Below are 18,265 nucleotides of genomic sequence, written 5' to 3'. Positions count from 1 at the left end.
GTGGTGTGGTGGCAACACTGCTAGGGATTATATGTGTCCAGTGGCACAATGCCAAGAGATACCTGATACACGGTGCCCACTGCCAGGGCATTGGAGTTTAATTAAGTGCACTGAACTCCGTGCCAGAACCAGGGACACAAGCACACTCTCATCAGAATTCCCTTTACTAATTCCCCTTCAGTCTGTGCTTCCCTCATCATATGCCGAACTAGCGGCCTATATCACTGCTTTGCACAGATTATAAAACTACGAAAGCACATTGATTTGATAGGCTTGGAACATGATAAAATGGGCTAGGTTAAGATATTGCTTGTTCCATGTTATAGGCAAGTTAACAACATGTAGCATTGCACTGGTACTGAACAAATAAATAAAAATATTGATTTTAGGAATCGGACTTACTGGATGCCGTGAAATAATATAACATAGACAATGAATATAAAACTTCTCTCTGGTAATTTGTCCTCGCTAATTACACAAAACTAATGAATTGCCTAGTTGGAATGAATCTTTTAATTAATCTATCGAACTGAATAGTGAATCCGACAGATTTGAACAATGGAGTCATCATTCTGAATCATTGATTGAATTGGTAAAACAACTCATCTAAACTCACTCGCTCACTGAACTAAAGGATATTATGTTGGACTTGAAATTAGATAAAAACCGTTATTGTGTTATATGTACTTTTTGAAATGCTATAAACCAAAAAGCAGTTCTTATTCAGAAACTGTTCCATTTTCAAAAAACAAAATACCAGAAACGTATGATTTTTTATGACTTGGGGTTCTTTAACTTTTCTTGGATGTGCATTATCCACCAATGCAGTGTAAAGTTAAAGACTAATTACTGGATTGCATTTATTCCTCTAAAAAATCTTTTAAAAAGTATGTGAAAAAAAACTGCCAAAACACACCTTCTGTGAGAATTGTATTTAATTTATCTCTGATTTGTTGTATCTGCTCAGTTCAATTCTGAAATGGCAGGGCAGTTAATGCAATAAAACTTGCTTTTTTTATATATGTATATTTCTTCCTCAAGAGCAAGAGCCATTAATGGAACCGTTAAGGAATCTTAAACTTTACGAGTAATCATAAGCTGAATAAATACATTTCTTATGATTCCCATTCCTATTTGTAAGGTTAGTGAAACTTAAACAGCATAAAGTATAATTACTGGCTGGTTGAGCACGTGGCAATGTGTAGTTTAATATACATATTCACGATAGTTTAAGAGTGCTGTTTTAATATTTATTTTAATTTATGTTGATTCTATGAGCTTAAAGGTCAATACTTTTTGCAGATTTCATTACTGGAATACTGTACTAAGGCATGATGATTTTGTCAGAATTAGAGACTAAGACGTTTGGCATGCCTATATACAACTGTTGTTTTTAAATGTGCTTTATAAATAAATTACTTGACTTTATAATCTTTGTTGCCAGAACAAAACAAAAATCCCCTAGACAAGTCTAAAAAAACTAGAAAAACTAAATCTGTAAGCAAGAGGCACAACAATTAAGAAATTCATTGGGCACTAGTTCAAAGTATCTCAGTAGATTAAACTACTTTTTAAAGGTGTGGGAATCTGGGACAGTTCAACATGCACAAACATGTTAATAATGAAAGTATCAAACAGTGGTACCAAGGATGAATAGCATCAGCGTGTCATTCCCAGTGCAACAACATCTGTACATGCAAAAGAGAGCTTGGAAATGGTGACTCGTTTTCTGCCAAAAGCAGGAGAAACATGTGAAAATATTAAACCCATTGACCTGACAAAGCAGCAAACTCAGTCATTGCACCACATGTATGATATCTAGTTGGAATCTTCGACCAGATCGAATCAGGAAACCTCAGAGCAGATGCAATGAAAAGGGTGACAATTAACTGAACACTTCCTGCCAGGCCCTGGGGGTAGTTTGGTGTAGTAATACAAAACAAAAAAAGGCAATACACTTAACCATTGCTTCAGATTGATTGGCCATGTAATAAATGTATTAAGTTGCTTAATGTATAGACAGCAACTAAATTACTAAAATAAATTTAGTAAGCTGACACGACTGTATCTTAGTAATTACTCTAATGATTCTGCAATGCCCATCACATTTTGCATTACTTCCACTATTACACATTTGGGACTGCCTTTTTTTAAAAAAATTTATATACAGTATTTAAAGTTAACATGAAATCAAAATTGACATGAAAATTAAAATGTATTTGAAATATTTTATCAAAACATTATAACTTTTCGATGGATGTCACCAAACCCTCTTATTTTTCAATCCTTCCCCTGTAACATATAGAAACTACTTTTTCACAATACAATTAACTCTAAAATATGTCACATTATTAATGTAAAATGGGTTGTTTCATAATGACTAATGATTCACAAGGTCTAAATTCTCAAAGTTTGGAGAGCAATGGATCATTTTTCATGGACAGATTATAACTACGTCAGATTTTGTGCATATCACGATATCCTAAATCTTGTTCACACAACATGTTCATTCGTTCAATGCATTTTAGAGTGACTACAGGTGAGTCTGATGAACGTAATTTGGTGAGCAGCAAACGACCCACTTCTCTCATCTGAAAATAGCACGCTTTTGTTCCAGTTTGACTGCTGGAAACTAAGTTTGTATCACAGTGCGAGAGACTTAAACAAACTGTTACACACATAGATTTGACCCCTTACCCCTAATTCATGCACTGACACAAAGCAAGAAAAAATTATAGGGCAATCAAAACACAGTGTGAAAAAATACCAAATTTACAAATGATAGATGGATACACTGAGGTGAAACTACAAAATCCAGAAGAGGCTAAGACACGAGAGAGAGAGAGAGAGCGAGAGAGAGAGAGAGATGGTTTCAGACAGCTTTCGAAGGCACCATAAGGTCATGTCTAATGATCTAAAATAAATTCAAGTGTGCTTTATTCATAACCAAGCAAAAATGCAGTCACAACAATGCGTAATCCTAAGTAAATGTAAAAAATTTAAACTTAAACATTTATAAACTAATTTACTACTTTAACGGCTCCATTATGGAAATCATGAAGTGCCAATTAAAAAATAACTAAGAAATAAATGTTCAATCTATTTATTTGAAAATAAAACCTTGAATAAATAAACCCATTTAACTAGACACATTTAAATTTGTTTATTTAATTATTTTTTTTAAATGTTATTACATTTAACAATAAAATTGTGATTTGATAAATTGTGTATTTTATTCAGGTTTAAAATGCAGTTTATTGTAAAAGTAAAATAGCACATTAATAAGTCATTTTTAAATGCGCCTTTTAAATTGCACTTTACCATTAGCCAGTCTAGTTTAAAAAAGCCATTGGATAGTTGACTCGTGGGAGCAACAAATTAACTTTCGACTGAGTTTTAAGACACACCCCCTCTCCCACATCCCACTTGATGTAGATGTAAGACAGCCTGTAATTGGACAGCTATTGATAGAGGTGATTGACCCGTGCCAAAAAAATGGAAGGGAAGCCTATCAGAAGTTAATGAACACTTGACACCGCTGCTGTTAAATGGCAAGACATTGGTCTGTGCAGGGCCATACCAGGGCCTTACCAGGCTTAAGCCCCAGGGCCAGTGGCATCTTTCTCCAGTGGCTCGGTACCTCAAGTGCCGGTGGAGAGCAAGGCAAATGGCTCTCAGTCAGAGGCACCGGTCGGTGAGGCTCATCAAGCACACTTCCTGGACACATACCTCTGTGCACGCTCTGGGAGGGCCGTGCTTGGCATTTAACAGTAGCGGTGACAAGTGACCATTTACTTCTGATACACTTTGCGTCGATTTCTTTTGTGTGGGCTTAGTAGAGCATGTGAACTGCTTATACCTCTATCAATGGCCGTCGTCCAATGGCAGGCCATCTTACATCTACTTCAAGTGGAATGTAAGAAAGAGGGTGTGTCTTAAAACTGAGTCAAAAGATCATTGGTTGCATCCAATGGAGTCAACGGTCAAAGGACATTTTTTTAACTCAAAGGCAGTGAAGGCTTCATTTACACCGCCTTCAAAAAACAACCAGATGGAGGCATCTCAGTAGAGATGCTATTATGCAAACATTGGATTCGGACATGCCTCGATGCCTTCCTACCTCCGTATACTGCCTGCAAAATGGGAAACTTCAAGGCAGTTCAAACACTAAAGTCTGCACAGAAATCCATGCCATTTCAGTAATGGCATATTAAAAGATCAAACACATCGTTCAAAAAGTTTAATATATACATTGTGACACCATAGAGAACCCTAAAACAAATACAAAAATAACACAAACCAGAAAGACAACATTCACAGAATTCCAACTGCCGTTTCTGCCAACGCTCTGCTGATGCTCACGAAAAAACCAGCAACTGAGCAGCTGCTAAATTAAGACAAGCAATCAAACTGTCTAGACAAGGCTAACTGGTGTCCAGAAAAGACATTACGCCGGCTAACTTTTCTGACTCCAAATAAAACACTGTTTGAAGTTGGTAAGTAGGAGTCGGTGCTTTAGAAGTATAGCTGTGGAAACAGCAGGTGGGTTAGGCACAACAAGCATTGGAGGAGGTTAAGGGAAAGAAGAGGTAGTAGACGACAAAGAATTAATGGCTGAATGTTGCAGAATAAATGTTATGTTTGTTTCAGACACACAACATTCTACGATAAACTGGATGAAGACTTTACAGACAAGTTGTTATTTTAGTTATTAAGCTAAAACAGTATTCGAGTAGAAATACCAACTTACAAAAAATATTTTATCTTGCCTACAGTGAGTTAAAACATCAAGCTAATCAGCATTTTGCATGTTTTCAAGTCTTCCATGGGACATTCTTCCATGTGAGGTGAATTGGGGAGGGGGGGATCAGATACAATAACACAGAGATGCTAATGGAAGGCTCTGTTCTTACAGTTCAAGTGAGTCAACGTCAGTCAGAGACATGTTCCAATACCGAAACTACATAAAGAGAACACAAATCATTCATAGACTTATACTGCCAAAACTTCTTGGTAGGACCTAGTGTGTCAACACTTTACTTCCAAGAGTCCGGCAAGTTTTTATTTTTTCTTTGCCAGAACATTAAAAAAAAAAAAAAAAAAAAAGAAAATCACCGAAAACCTTTGTGCATCATTCCAAAGAAAGCAATAGCACTTCTCTTTTCAAGTAAAATAATGTTTCGTTTAGCAAAAATGTTTTCTAAGAAATGGACATTCTTCTAGTGTACTCCTAGAAAGAAAATTGGGACTTTCCTAGTCAGTTCATTTTCTGGAATGCCATCCTGAGGTTGTCAGATTCCTTGTGGTGTGAAACAGTCATTTAACTGTGAAAACAACTTCAGGAGTTTCCAGAAGTGCTTGCTCTCAAAAATCACCTCAAAATCATGAGTATTGTGCTTTAGAAGATCCCCAAAAAACGAACTACCTGCATAAATGCAATTCAAAGTGAGCCAATAAAGGCCTTCACATCAAGTGTGTTACAATGGATTCCTAGCGAGCCATTAACACCCAAACGAACATTCACGCGCCGACTAAGCAAAGCTTGTTTTAAGTTTGAATATCTAGATTTTCTTTTGTTCGCCCAGCGATGACACGCCCCGACCAATAAAACTTAAGTGGATCACGTGTCACACTGTGTCCTAACCAGACGCTGCGACCCACGATAAAAGGTATCTTTTCCAATGTTCATCAGAATTTTTGTCCTAACCAGTTGTGCCACCCAGCGCAGTTAAAAAATGGGTCTAAAAATATTCGTATCACAGTATATTAAAGCCGGCTTCAAACTAGTCGATTCACAACAACTTGATTTTGGCCAAGGGTATCACACACCTACCGAATGTTGTGCTTGAGATCTCGCTTCAGCCAGAGCTCTGTCACTCACACACTCACACACTTTCCTGTGTATGTGTGAGATTGTGTATTTATCCCCTTGGAGCTTGCTGTACAAAGCATTACGGAGCTTAAGTGAGAAAATGAACTTTGTTTATTAAACATACTGTCCCATCTGTGATTGCTCTGTTTTTCTTTTCTTTTTTACATTTTAAATGTCAATTATCCTCATTGTAGTGTATGAATATTTCGGTGTCATGTCACACCTGGTGTCAAGAGCTGCTGCCATTACCAAAACCAGGGCATTTGGTGGCGCTAAAGCAGAGAAAGCCGTTTTGACAACTGATATTAAACGCAGAAGATGAAAGCATCCAGAAAACAAGGGTTACGCAATGCAAGTAATTTCAAATAATTTTGCAGACTGCTATGGTCACCTAACATATATCTTCAATTAAATGTCACAGTATCATGACAGAACAGGGTGAACAATAAATCGATGGACACACAAAATATAAATAGAAATACCACAACTTGCACGGACGATTTGTAGGCATGATCCACATACAATCCTATAACAGATGACAGCAAACTCAGCGTAAAAACACAGGGCCAACAGTATTTAGTTCGAGAACTAATGAACAAGTCTTGAAGTCTTGAATTAATCAATAGAGATTCTAAAGTATTTATGAAAATTATCATTATACAACTTCAACTCCTGTATCAGTCTGTGGAACTCCCCGTGTTCCTCTCTTCACTCAAGAATGGGGTAAACCCAGTATCAATGCATTTTCCTTCTCCTGTCCTCATTCAGCAAAAGAACAATAAACTCATAATCACTGCTGCTTGAAGAGAAATCCATATTTTTTCAGCTCTCTAGAGAACTTGCTTGCTTGCTAAACTCTCGTACTGTTATTCCAATGTTGTTTTGCAAACTTAAACTACCTAGTTTTCTCTCTTTTCCATCATTGGTTGAGGTCGGACCACCTCAAAAGGTGTGTTAAGCCATCTACCGTGCCAGGGTAAAATTGCTTATAAATTAGTGCCACCTATTGTAAATTTGTGTGTTTGCTAACGGCGGACATTTGCATTGTTTTCTATGTAAAAGATCAAAGGCTTTGAAGAAGGTACCAGTGTGGGAGTACTTTATTGAAGTATCGCCAGAGAAAGCACAATGTCAAATCTGTTACAAAAAATCAGCATGGGGATTGTTAATTTTGTTATAAAGTTCAGCACTTTTTAACATTTGAGTGTCAAGTTATAATTCATAATATGGATTTGAAAAATTATCTGCCTATTAATTGGCTATCTGACTGCTTGCCCACCAATAAAAACCACTATAGGTTGCCCTCTACAAAGTAGGTTTTGAAACAGCCAAAACTGGACACCAAACAGGTCTTTAACAGACTAAACTGGGCACAAGTAGAGTACCTTCGAACTGTTGATTATGATTAAAAACATCAAGTTGCACTCTCTTGACAGGGACTGACAGAGAGTAAGCAGGAATGGTTAAATGTCGTACACAACATGACTGCGATTAATCCAGTTAGAGGAGGTTCATTCTGAGGGCAAAGACACGGCTGTTGAGCTCCATTCAAAACACCAGTTGAACTTGCCTTCACTCAAAGCCAAATTCATTTTTACCAATTTGCAAAAAATTGCACATGCTTACTTAGAATTCTACTTTCACTTTGGGTTATTAAACGTCATTCTAGCAACCTTTGAGGGGCTCTATGCCACTTTTATTAACCATAAAGAGTAGTGACAGGAAACTATTACGAAGAGAGAGTGGTGAGGAATCATAAGGAGTATGGACTCAAACCCACATCTCCTGTAACTTAACACATAAGAAACATGCACGCCAAACACTTCACCACAGTTCTGACACTAGCAACACGTAAATGGAGGGTTCTACAATCACACAGAGAAAACATGCTGTCCATTTGAATGATTTAAATCATTCTGACTGTATGTCAGACTAAGTCTGGAAGAAAGTCTTTATAGACCCATCCAGTCTACAAAAAACAGAACAGGAAGTGATACTGATCTATCCTAGGTCACATAGTTCATAAACCAAACCACTGAACGCTGAGGGTGTGGAGCAGCCACATGAAACAGAGCTCTGTGTGTTAATAACACAACAAGAAAGCAGAAAACAAAACAACTTAACCTCTGTCGGGGTTAATTATACTTGTCCAATGTCTACACTTACATTGGAACACTTACTAATTTGAAACATAATTCAGATACTGACGTGAGAAGAGGAAAAATAAAGTGGCATGTCAAAGTGTTTTAAAATATAAGATACTTGATTTAATGATTTTAGTACTAAATATTCAGAGGAGCTAAGCCTGAAACATACCCACATAATGTCCATGCGAGGAAGATTTACATTTTTAGTGTCTGTAGCCTACATCGTACATGTTGCAAAAATGCTCCATGTCGGATGTTAGACCAAATCTAAGCTAATTTAAGCTATTTGCGTCAACCTAAGGATATTTAGCTACGATTCCAAACAAAAACATTTCATAAACGTCATTTTAAGAGTGTTTGTTCATTTGCAAACATTTATGTTAGTAAAATGTTCCTTGTCAGATGCGATTTGAGCTAATCCAAGCTATTTACGTCAATGCCAAGCTAATTACCTACGGTTTTAACAAGAAATGTTCATAGCAGTTAAGCCTGAAACATGCATTCATAGCACACACACACAGCATCAAAATGTCTATTCCATGCTCATACATCTGCAATATGTTGCTAAATTTTCTATGTCTGATGTTAGCATGATTTTAGCTAACTTAAGCAATTTAAGTAACCGTCAGGCTAATTAGCGATGATTTTAACATGAAATGTTGGAGTGAACAGCTTACAAAAAGCCTTCTACTTTTCTCTGTATATCAAGCTGGGAAATAAAATAAATAAAACATGGCTGCTAGGGGTTAGGGTTAGCTATATAAAATATGGTTTGGTGAAGAAAACAAAATGTGAAACAGACAGACACTGTTCCGCTATTGCTCCGGTATGGCTCTGTAGATAGATACGGTTTCTCACGTGGGTCAATTTCTACAGAGTGTAGCTGTCCAATCAGCTGTATGTAAATAGTTTGATGACATCACAGTTCTGCACATGTTGGTGTGTTGCAGTTGAACATGGCATGTGGAGGAGACAAGCAGCAGATCGAGTTTAAGTCTCAACAAGTTACAACAGCGATGGTCCAAATTTTTTTTGACAAATCAGTCACTGTTTGTCGACATTGTTCGACACGAGTGCCGTATGCTCAGGGCAATACATCTAACATGTCGAGTCTCTTACACTGGCATTACCATGTACTGATGGTGAGACAGAAACAACACACACTCCTTTCTGTGTTTAAGCAGGCAGGTTTTCATTGCCAAAGACATGCATCCCTACTCCGTTGTTGACGGAATGCTTGATCCACGTTGTGACATCCCCTCGTGTGTTTGCTTTAGCAGCAAGGTTATTCCCGAACTCTACAATGAAACACAGAACAAAATTGAGAACGAACTGGCAAATGCACAATATGTAGCTCTGACAACTGATGGTTGGACCTTTAGGGCAACTGAAAGCTACTTGAATGTGACTGTACATTACATTTTGGATTGGAAAATGTTCTGTGTTACAAACATGCCCCCTTTTTGAAAGCCACACAAGTATGCATTTGGCTGAAGCAGTGATGAATGCAGTGACAGAGTGGAAGTTAGAGAGACCTAAAATCACTGTCCCAACCGCCACAGACAGAACATGGTGAATGCCATCAAAGCTGCAGCTGGACTAGGGCCACAAATTGGATGCTTTGCACACACATTCTTAATCTTGCAACCAAGAAGGCGGTAGCACTTAAACCAATATGCCATCTGTTGAGTAAGGTTAGAAAAGTAGTAACATTTTTCAATAAAAGCACCACAGCTGCTCATGCCATGAAAGTCAAGCAGGAGATGCTAGATATACCTGTTCACAATGTAATACATGATGTCCCAACTCGATGGAACACCATTTACGACTTGATGGAGCGATATCTGAAGCAGCAGCCAGCCATCTACTCTGCCCTGATGGACAAAAATGTTAAGAAGAAATGTCAGACAATGCAGTGTTGCCTGACAGTGAACTGAAACTAGCAGAGGAAATGATTAATCTGCTTAAACCCCTCAAGACAATTACAACCCTCTTGAGCACTGAAACAACTCCCTTTGTGTCAGCAGTCCACCCTCTAAAGAAAAGACAATGATTCTAAAATCCATGAGACCTGCAGATGATGACAATCCAACTATAAAAGATGCCAAAATTGCCATCACTCAAGGCTTGGGAAGCGGGTACACGGATCCTAACCTTCAGGAGTATCTTCAGAGCCTCATCCCTTGATCTAAGTTTTAAGTCTCTGCCTTACCTGGATGTAGCCTTTTCTTGAACATTTACTATGGACTCGTCAGAAAGATTGTGTAACAGCAGGTTTTTATTTTATGATGAAGAAAGTGGCAGCGGGGGCGTGGTCAAGCGCCGTCCGGGAGAGGAAAGCGGTAAAGGCGCTTACACCTGAGCTAAATTATGCCTAACACCTGTCTCTAATTCCAGTGAGCACGAGAAGAGCGGCATAAAAGCAGACACAGAGCCTTCAGTCGAGAGAACCCGACCAACCCAGTGTGCTTGTGTTGTATTTGTGTAAACGTTTGTGAGAGAGACGGCAATTAAAGCCTTACCTTTTTGTTGAAGTCTAGTTTCCTGTCCTCCTTCCCGTGAGGGTTGTTACAAAGAAATAATGTGTTATGTATATTAAAAAAAATAAACCATTTAAAATCATTTAAACCATTTTAATAATAATCATTATAAGTAAAAGTAATTAATTATGTATAAAAATAAATATTATCAACTAATATTTTGTCTTTTGCTAGGTCAACCTCTTGCAACAGGGGAAGCTGGGTCATCCACAACATCAGCCCCCAAAATCCCCTCCCCCAGAAGAAGTCAGCCATGTCAGAGCTATTTGGGCAGCTTTTTACAGCAGCTGAAAAGACAAAACCTTTTAGCAAGATTGCAGAGGAGGAGGCCATGTCATACAAGGCAGAAGTTTGCATTGACGTTGAAGCAGATACACTTGCATAGATTCACTTGCATAGTGAAAGACCAATGAGAGCAAGTATGTTGCCAAATTTGCAAAACAATACCTCTGTGTTTCTGGAACTTCAGTGCTAAGTGAGAGAGTTTTCTCCACTTCAGGAGACATCGTTACTGCAAGCAAATCTCGCCTTGCAAAGAAAATGTTAACAAACATTTATCTTCTTGCAGAAGAGCATGAAGAAAGTGGGCTAGAACCTTAGCGAGTAACCTAGTGTTCTAAACTGTTCAAATAGCAATAAACAGATCACAATGTTATTGGCCTGGATAGCTCAGTGGTAAAGACGCTGGCTACCCCCCCACCTGGAGTTCGCTAGTTCGATCCTAGGGCATGTTGAGTGACTCCAGCCAGGTCTAATAAGCAACTAAATTGGCCCAGTTGCAAGGGAGGAGTCACATGGGGTAACCGTCTCGTGGTCGCTTCGGGTCGCCTCACTCAGACGCTGGGATTCGTCCTCCGCCACCCGAATTGAGGTGAATCACTACACGAATACGCAACCACGAGGACTTAAAAGCACATTGGGAATTGGGCATTCCAAATTGGGATGAGAAAAAAATCCCCCCCAAAAAATAAAAATAAATGCACTTTATGTTGATGCATGTGGCATAACGATGCAGGTACTTTTAAATTAAAAAGTTAATTTAGTATTTTTTATTTTATTTATTTTTTTAGTTAAGGAAACATGCTAAAGAGTTTGTTACCAAATAAAATAGTATACTTTCTTTGGATTTGGCAGTAGAACTCAGTAGAACTTTTCTGAACATTGCAAGTAACGAACCGTACTGAAACCGTGATACAAACCAAACTGTGAGGAATTTGAGCCATTACACCCCTACTCACAGCCAGCTTGGTGAAATAGGCATGCTAACTGGGAAACACCACATCACTGAACAGGCTTGGCATAACTAGGTTCTGCATGTTCCTCTCTTTTTCAACTCCGTAACTACTCCTTATTCTGACAGTATCTGCAGTTCTGTCATCTGTTTTAACACAACCACAGTCCCGTTCAGGTCCAAAGTGCTGCTTTCCTTCAGGAAGCACCTGCCCTTTCATCTCCCCCTCAGGAATCCACCACTTCACTGGCCACTCTTCAGACAAACTTCTCTTTAAAGTTTTGTGGGAATCAGATGTGACTGTGTGTAAATTAAATCTCAAGATAAATGATTGTCAGCACTTGTTTTTTTTACAGAAGTTTGCAGCCTGATTTGGTATAAAAATTATTTAACACAACATGCATCAGGCTTAAGAGTCTTCACAACAGGAGGAGATTTACAGTGCATTCAGAAAGAATTCAGACCCCTTAATTCTTTTTCACATTTTGTTATGTTGCAGCCTTATGCTAAAAGGCTTTAAAGTGTTTAATTATTTTCTACACTACATGACCATAATGACAAAACAAAAAACAATTTTTTTATAACTTTGCAAATTTATTAAAAATAAAAAAACTAAATGTCACATTGACATAACTATTCAGACACTTAGCTATTACACTTGAAATTTAGCTCAGGTGCATTGCATTTCTCTGGATCATCTTTGAGATGTTTCTACAATTTGATTTGAGTTCACCTGTGGCAAATTCAATTGATTGGACATGATTTGGAAAGGCAAACACTTGTCTATATAAGGTCTCACAGTTGTAAATGCATATCATAGCAAAAACCAAGCAATGAGGTCAAAGGAACTGACTGCACAGCTTAGAGACAGGATTGTGTCATGGCACAGATCTGGGGAAGGCTACAAAACATTTTGGCTGCATTGAAGGTTTCTAAGAGCACAGTGGCCTCCAAAATTCTTAATGGAAAGTTTTGAACAAACAGGACCCTTCCTACAGCGGCCGCCTGGCCAAACTGAGCAGTCAGGGTAGAAGGGTCTTAGTAAGAGAGGTGACCAAGAACCCGATGTCCACTCTGGTTGAGCTCCACAGATCATGTGTTGAGATGTGAGAAACTTGTAGAAGGACAGCCATCACTGCAACACTCCACCGATCTGGGCTTTATGTCAGAGTGGCCAGATGGAAGCTTCTCCTCAGAGCAAGACACACAAAAAAAGCACCTAAAGGACTCTCAGACTGTGAGAAACCAGATTAGCTGGTCTGATTAAATGAAGATTGAACTGTTTGGCCTCAGTTCAAAGCGCCTTATCTGGAGGAAACCAGGCAACACTCATCACCTGCGCAATACCATCCCAATGGTGAAGCATGGTGGTGGTAACATCATGCTGTGGTGTTTTTTTTTTCAGCAGTGACTGGGGGACTGGTCAAGATTGAAGGACAGCTGAATGCAGCAAAATACAGAGATTTTGTTCATGAAAACCTGGTCTAGAGCATTCAGGGCCCAATGTTCACCTTCCAACAGAACAATTACCCTAAGCACATAGCCAAGACAACGCATGTGTGGCTTAGGGACAACTCAACTGTGAATGTCCTTGAGTGGCACAGCCAGAGCCCAGATGAACATCTCTGGAGAGACCTGAAATTGACTGTCCATTGACGGTCCCCATCCAACCTAACAGAGCTTGAGAGGATCTGCAGAGAAGAATGGCAGAAAATCCCCTAATCAAACCCAAAAAGACTTGCTGTAACTGCTGCCAAAGGTGCTTCACCAAAGTACTGAGTTAAGGGTCTGAATACTTATGTCAATTAGATATTTCAGTTTTTTCTTTTTAATAAATTTGCAAAGTTATCAAAAATCTGGGTTTTCCTTTGTCATTATGGGGTATAAAGTGTAGACTAATGATGAAACTTTTACCGGTTTCATAGTAAACCATGATAAAATTACCTAACGTTTAGTAATACAATGTCACTTTTAATTATCATTGAAACCGTGAGCGATTATCGTGATTTGTAAAACTAGTGGTAAACGCTGTTCACAAACACAGCATGAGTCTCACGCATGGGCGCAGCATTTTTTTTTGCGTGAAAACTTGGAGGAAGGCAAAGCCAGCGCTCGGGAGAATTTCCAACCTTCCAAGAAGACCAAATCTGAAGTGTGGTCATATTTTATCCTCAGAATGTCCTGTTGTCTAGGTTTATCAAGTTTCGTAACATTTGGCCTTTTCGTTTGGTAGATATGGGTCAATACGTACAACATAGACGACGCCAGAAATTAGTTGGCTTATATCTTCATAACGCTTTGACGAATAAAAAAATCCTTTGATAACTTTTTGTCAGGAGGTTTCATAGTAGACACACGCCAATTTTAGTGTGAATCGGACGTACGGCGTAGGATTTCTAAAAAGTAGGTTTTTCAAATTATGCAAATTAGCGCAAAAATGTTCATGATGGAAATTAAATCGGTGATATACGGAGCCAAAGAATCCAACGATGTAAGACACTTGAGTGTGCGACAAATGGTTTAGGATTTATGGGCCAAAACGTAAACACGATCACTATAGCGCCACCTTGAGGCCGATCGGGCCAAAACTTTGAGAGAAGGTAGTCACCAGAACACTACAGCGTATCAAAGTTTCAGCTCTCTACGACTTACAGTTTGGTCAGCACGATCAGTTTTATGGCAGAATAACAATAACAATAATACAAATCCTTACAATTACAATAGGTTTCTAGCCCTTCGTGCTTGAACCCTAATTATTATTATTGTACTTCATTTGATATTCCCTAGTTTACTAATTGTATTTGTTGATTTTCAAATATAAAACCCATTTAAATTATTTCTGTGTGTGTGTATCAGTACTTTTTGTACATTTTTAGCACATTTTAACAATACCGTGATAATACTGATAACCGTGATAGTTTGTCACGATGATCGTGATATGACATTTTTATACAGTTACATCTCTAGTGTAGACTGATGAGAAAAATTATAATTTAAAGCAGTTTATCATAAGGCTGCAACGTAACAAAATTAGAAAAAATGAAGGGGTCTGACTACTTCCTGACTGTACCGTATATGACCCTAACCAGTATCCAACACTTCACAGCTCTGAACCCTTTATTCACAATACAACCTTATAAAACCCTTGAAAATATGTCAGAGAATTTAGCCCAGTCATACACGCCTTCTTGCATCATGTTAAAACGTATCAGTCAAATGACTCTTCTCTCAATACATTTGCTCATTCACTGATATATAAATATAGTGGAACAAGCCGTCTATAGCTTAAGAGGCACTTAGCACACAATTTGAAATGACAGCATTTGAGTGTCTCAGTGTCAGCCCTTCAAACAGTCTTTGTCTGATTTGCTCTCAGTAAAGCCACAATGTCCAGCAGTGCAGTGAACTAAACTAACAGTTCCTGCTGTTCACACCAGAACTACCCTAGAGATGTCTTCTGTTGGACCCCTTAATGAGACTTGGGCTCTGTTGATTTACCAAGAGTTCTTTAGACAGATAGAAGACGGATGGATAAATGAACAGATAGATGAGGATAGATCTACACAATTCTGAATGCAGATAAGGTAGCATGACATAATCTGTAGAAGCCGCAATGTTGGAACGCAAGGCATTCCATGAAGGAGAGCGAGAACGACTCTCAAACCCTTACAAAACAAACAAGTCTCAACAAGATACCTCGTTCCACAACATACAAAGACGAAAGGGATCAAAACAGCATGAGGCCTTCTCTCTTGTTTCCCAGCAAATCAGAAAACATTTGGTGCACTGGTGCAAGCCTGTCCATCTCAATATGGGCATACTCAGAGCCTTAAGGGGCAGAATGATGCAAAATGAGGACAGGGGTTGAAAGGACATCTCTCATGTGACGGAGTTTGAGAACATTTAGGTAATATGGCATTGACGAGTGTTGGATATTGTCCACAGAAGCCCATATGGTAGCAGCATTCAACACGACCAAAACCACCCAAAGCCAAAGCCCATAAATGACTACAGATGTGCCACTACTGAAGAGAAGAAACCCCTCTGAGACAGACTGCAAATTTAGCACCATCCATCTCTTCAGTATTTCACGTGGCTGTGTCCATGAGTGCTCAATGTCTCTATGCAGCTGCATATCACCCATTCTGTAGCCAATTATTAGGTCTACTGCTACCTTTTTGTTAGCCTAAACTGTGTGTTAGCACTAGTGATAGATCTATACACTACCAGTCCAATGTATGGACTACACATACTCATTCTTTATAGGTAGCCTACTATTTTCCACATTTTAGAATAATAGTCAAGTTACCAAACTATGAAATAAGTTTGGTAATAGAGCGCAAGAGTCTGGTTCTGGAAGTAAATACACCATAATTTTTTCCATAGGGGCATTTTTAACGGAAACTTGTTGGCTAAACCTCTTAAGACAGACCTAAAGTGAGCTCCAAGGTTGTTGCGTCATGGGATTGTAGTTCATTCCCTCATGAAAGACATTCAATATACAAATCTCTGATTTTCATATAATATTTTGTTTTTTTGTAATGTTGTAATTAACCACATAGCTGGTTTGATTGGTTTATGGCTCAGAACTCATTATTGAAGACTTTATGAAATCCCTATGGGGAAAAAATGGGAAAATTACTTCTGTAACCAAGACGGCTGAAAAAGTGGGCGAGTACTGTTGCGCAATGTTGTGTAGTGATCACAATTTCTTTTAAACCAATCAATCTTAAGGCCCTGGCATACTCATGGTGAAGTGCTTCTTCGTTCTGAGCCAAAAACAAGTTTGAAACAGCTGAGCAATGATATACTGTTTGTGATCATTCAGACACCAGCCACGCCACTGTGGGAGGCATTTAGAGGAGCATTTAAATATGAGAGTACAAGACTACATGTAAAACCTTTATTAATGTACCTATAATTTTTAGAAGCTGTTTTAACCACTCGATGATTTAAAGTAACATATGCAGTAGATAATGTGTAATTTGTCATGTTTACATTCTGTATTCATGGCGCTAACGCACCAACACGCTATACACGGCCATAATATCCACTGGTTACACTGCTATTAAAATGTATGATGACACTGAACTCCTGCAATGATGGGAGTATTAGACAGTGTTAATGGGCTGAATAAAGACAAAAGAATGATAATAAGTGTATATCTCACTATGGGCAGATGTGTAAATGGCTTTTGGCTACAGACGACACAAGGGTAAACAGTTTATCAAACAACATAGTGTATGGGCACTTAAGAGTATAAGAGTAGATTTGATTCCTTTTGTAGACTAAATAAACAAAAAAATAAATCACATGACATGTTCTTGATAAATGTCTCTAGTTGCAATCAACAACTGTCATGGTGGACTTGGGCAGCAATTGGAGTTGAATCTATAAATGACTTTTTGTCCCTAATCCATTCAAACAAACTTGTTTATCTCAGTGTCTCTCCCCACTCCTCAACTATCGACACATCTACCACATCCGGGCTGTCTCTGAAAATGTTGGTAGCTGACTTGCTGCCTAATAAGTTAACGGCTTAACTGACAGCTGTTTGAAAAGAATGGAACTCTTAAGGAAACTGGTCTCCGACAGTTACATTGACAGGGGTAGTGATGGTGTAGTGGTCTAAAGCACATAACTGGTAATCTAGTAATCAGAAGGTCACTGGTTCAATCCCCACAGCCACCACCATTGTGTCCTTGAGCAAGGCAATTAACTCCAGGTTGCTCCGGGGGATTGTCTCTGTAATAAGGGCTCTAAGTCGCTTTGGATAAAAGCGTCTGCCAAATGCATAAATGTATAGAGTTGGACGGAGCGCAACTCAGAATGCAGGGGCCTCAAGATGTGTTTTTCTAAGTTTCAAAATACATCTAACTTGACACAGCATCCTAAATCCTTGTGTTTATGACACAATGCAACCAAAGTGACATGGTTCAAAAGCATCCGTCTGGCACATATGTGCATAGATGTGTCCATAGAAAAGGCCTTATAAGAGGTCTACTTCGGACAGATTGGCAAATTCTGTTGCTAAATGGATTGCTGTGGACTGTAGAAAGATGTTTAATAATTTGGAAATAAACAATGTATCGCCTTCTAAAGAAACTTTTTGGATCTTCTCATCAATGCTTTACTCTTCTGCCACAATAACGTAATTTTTTTCATCTATTATATTTAAAATTATTTAAATAGAACTACTTATAATTGTTTTATTATTATTTATTGAATTATTTTTATTTGGGAGCCTTTCTCAGCAAATATTGATATAGGCTATGTGATTACTTTGATTAAGTTATCAGCACATCATGTCATTCATTTGATTACAATTTTAAACCGATTGACAGCCTCACTTAAAACCTTGTGTACTGATAACTATATGGCTGCCACATATATAAACAATAAAAACTATGACAACTATTTAAATCATCATCCCTTAAGATATTTAAATCTCTACTCTTTACAACAAAGAATTTAC

General features: G+C 38.3%; 1 protein-coding gene across 5 annotated transcripts in view; it reads right to left on the bottom strand.

The window, feature by feature from the left end:
• LOC127618453 (ankyrin repeat and SAM domain-containing protein 1A-like) overlaps positions 1-18,265 on the bottom strand; it is a 139,019-nt gene that overhangs the window by 119,742 nt on the left and 1,012 nt on the right. The gene's annotated exons all lie outside the window — the stretch shown is intronic.

This window comes from Xyrauchen texanus, chromosome 25, assembly GCF_025860055.1.
Source record: "Xyrauchen texanus isolate HMW12.3.18 chromosome 25, RBS_HiC_50CHRs, whole genome shotgun sequence".
In the NCBI taxonomy this organism is placed as follows: Eukaryota; Metazoa; Chordata; class Actinopteri; order Cypriniformes; family Catostomidae; genus Xyrauchen; species Xyrauchen texanus.
This window is presented reverse-complemented; position numbering and strand designations above follow the sequence as displayed.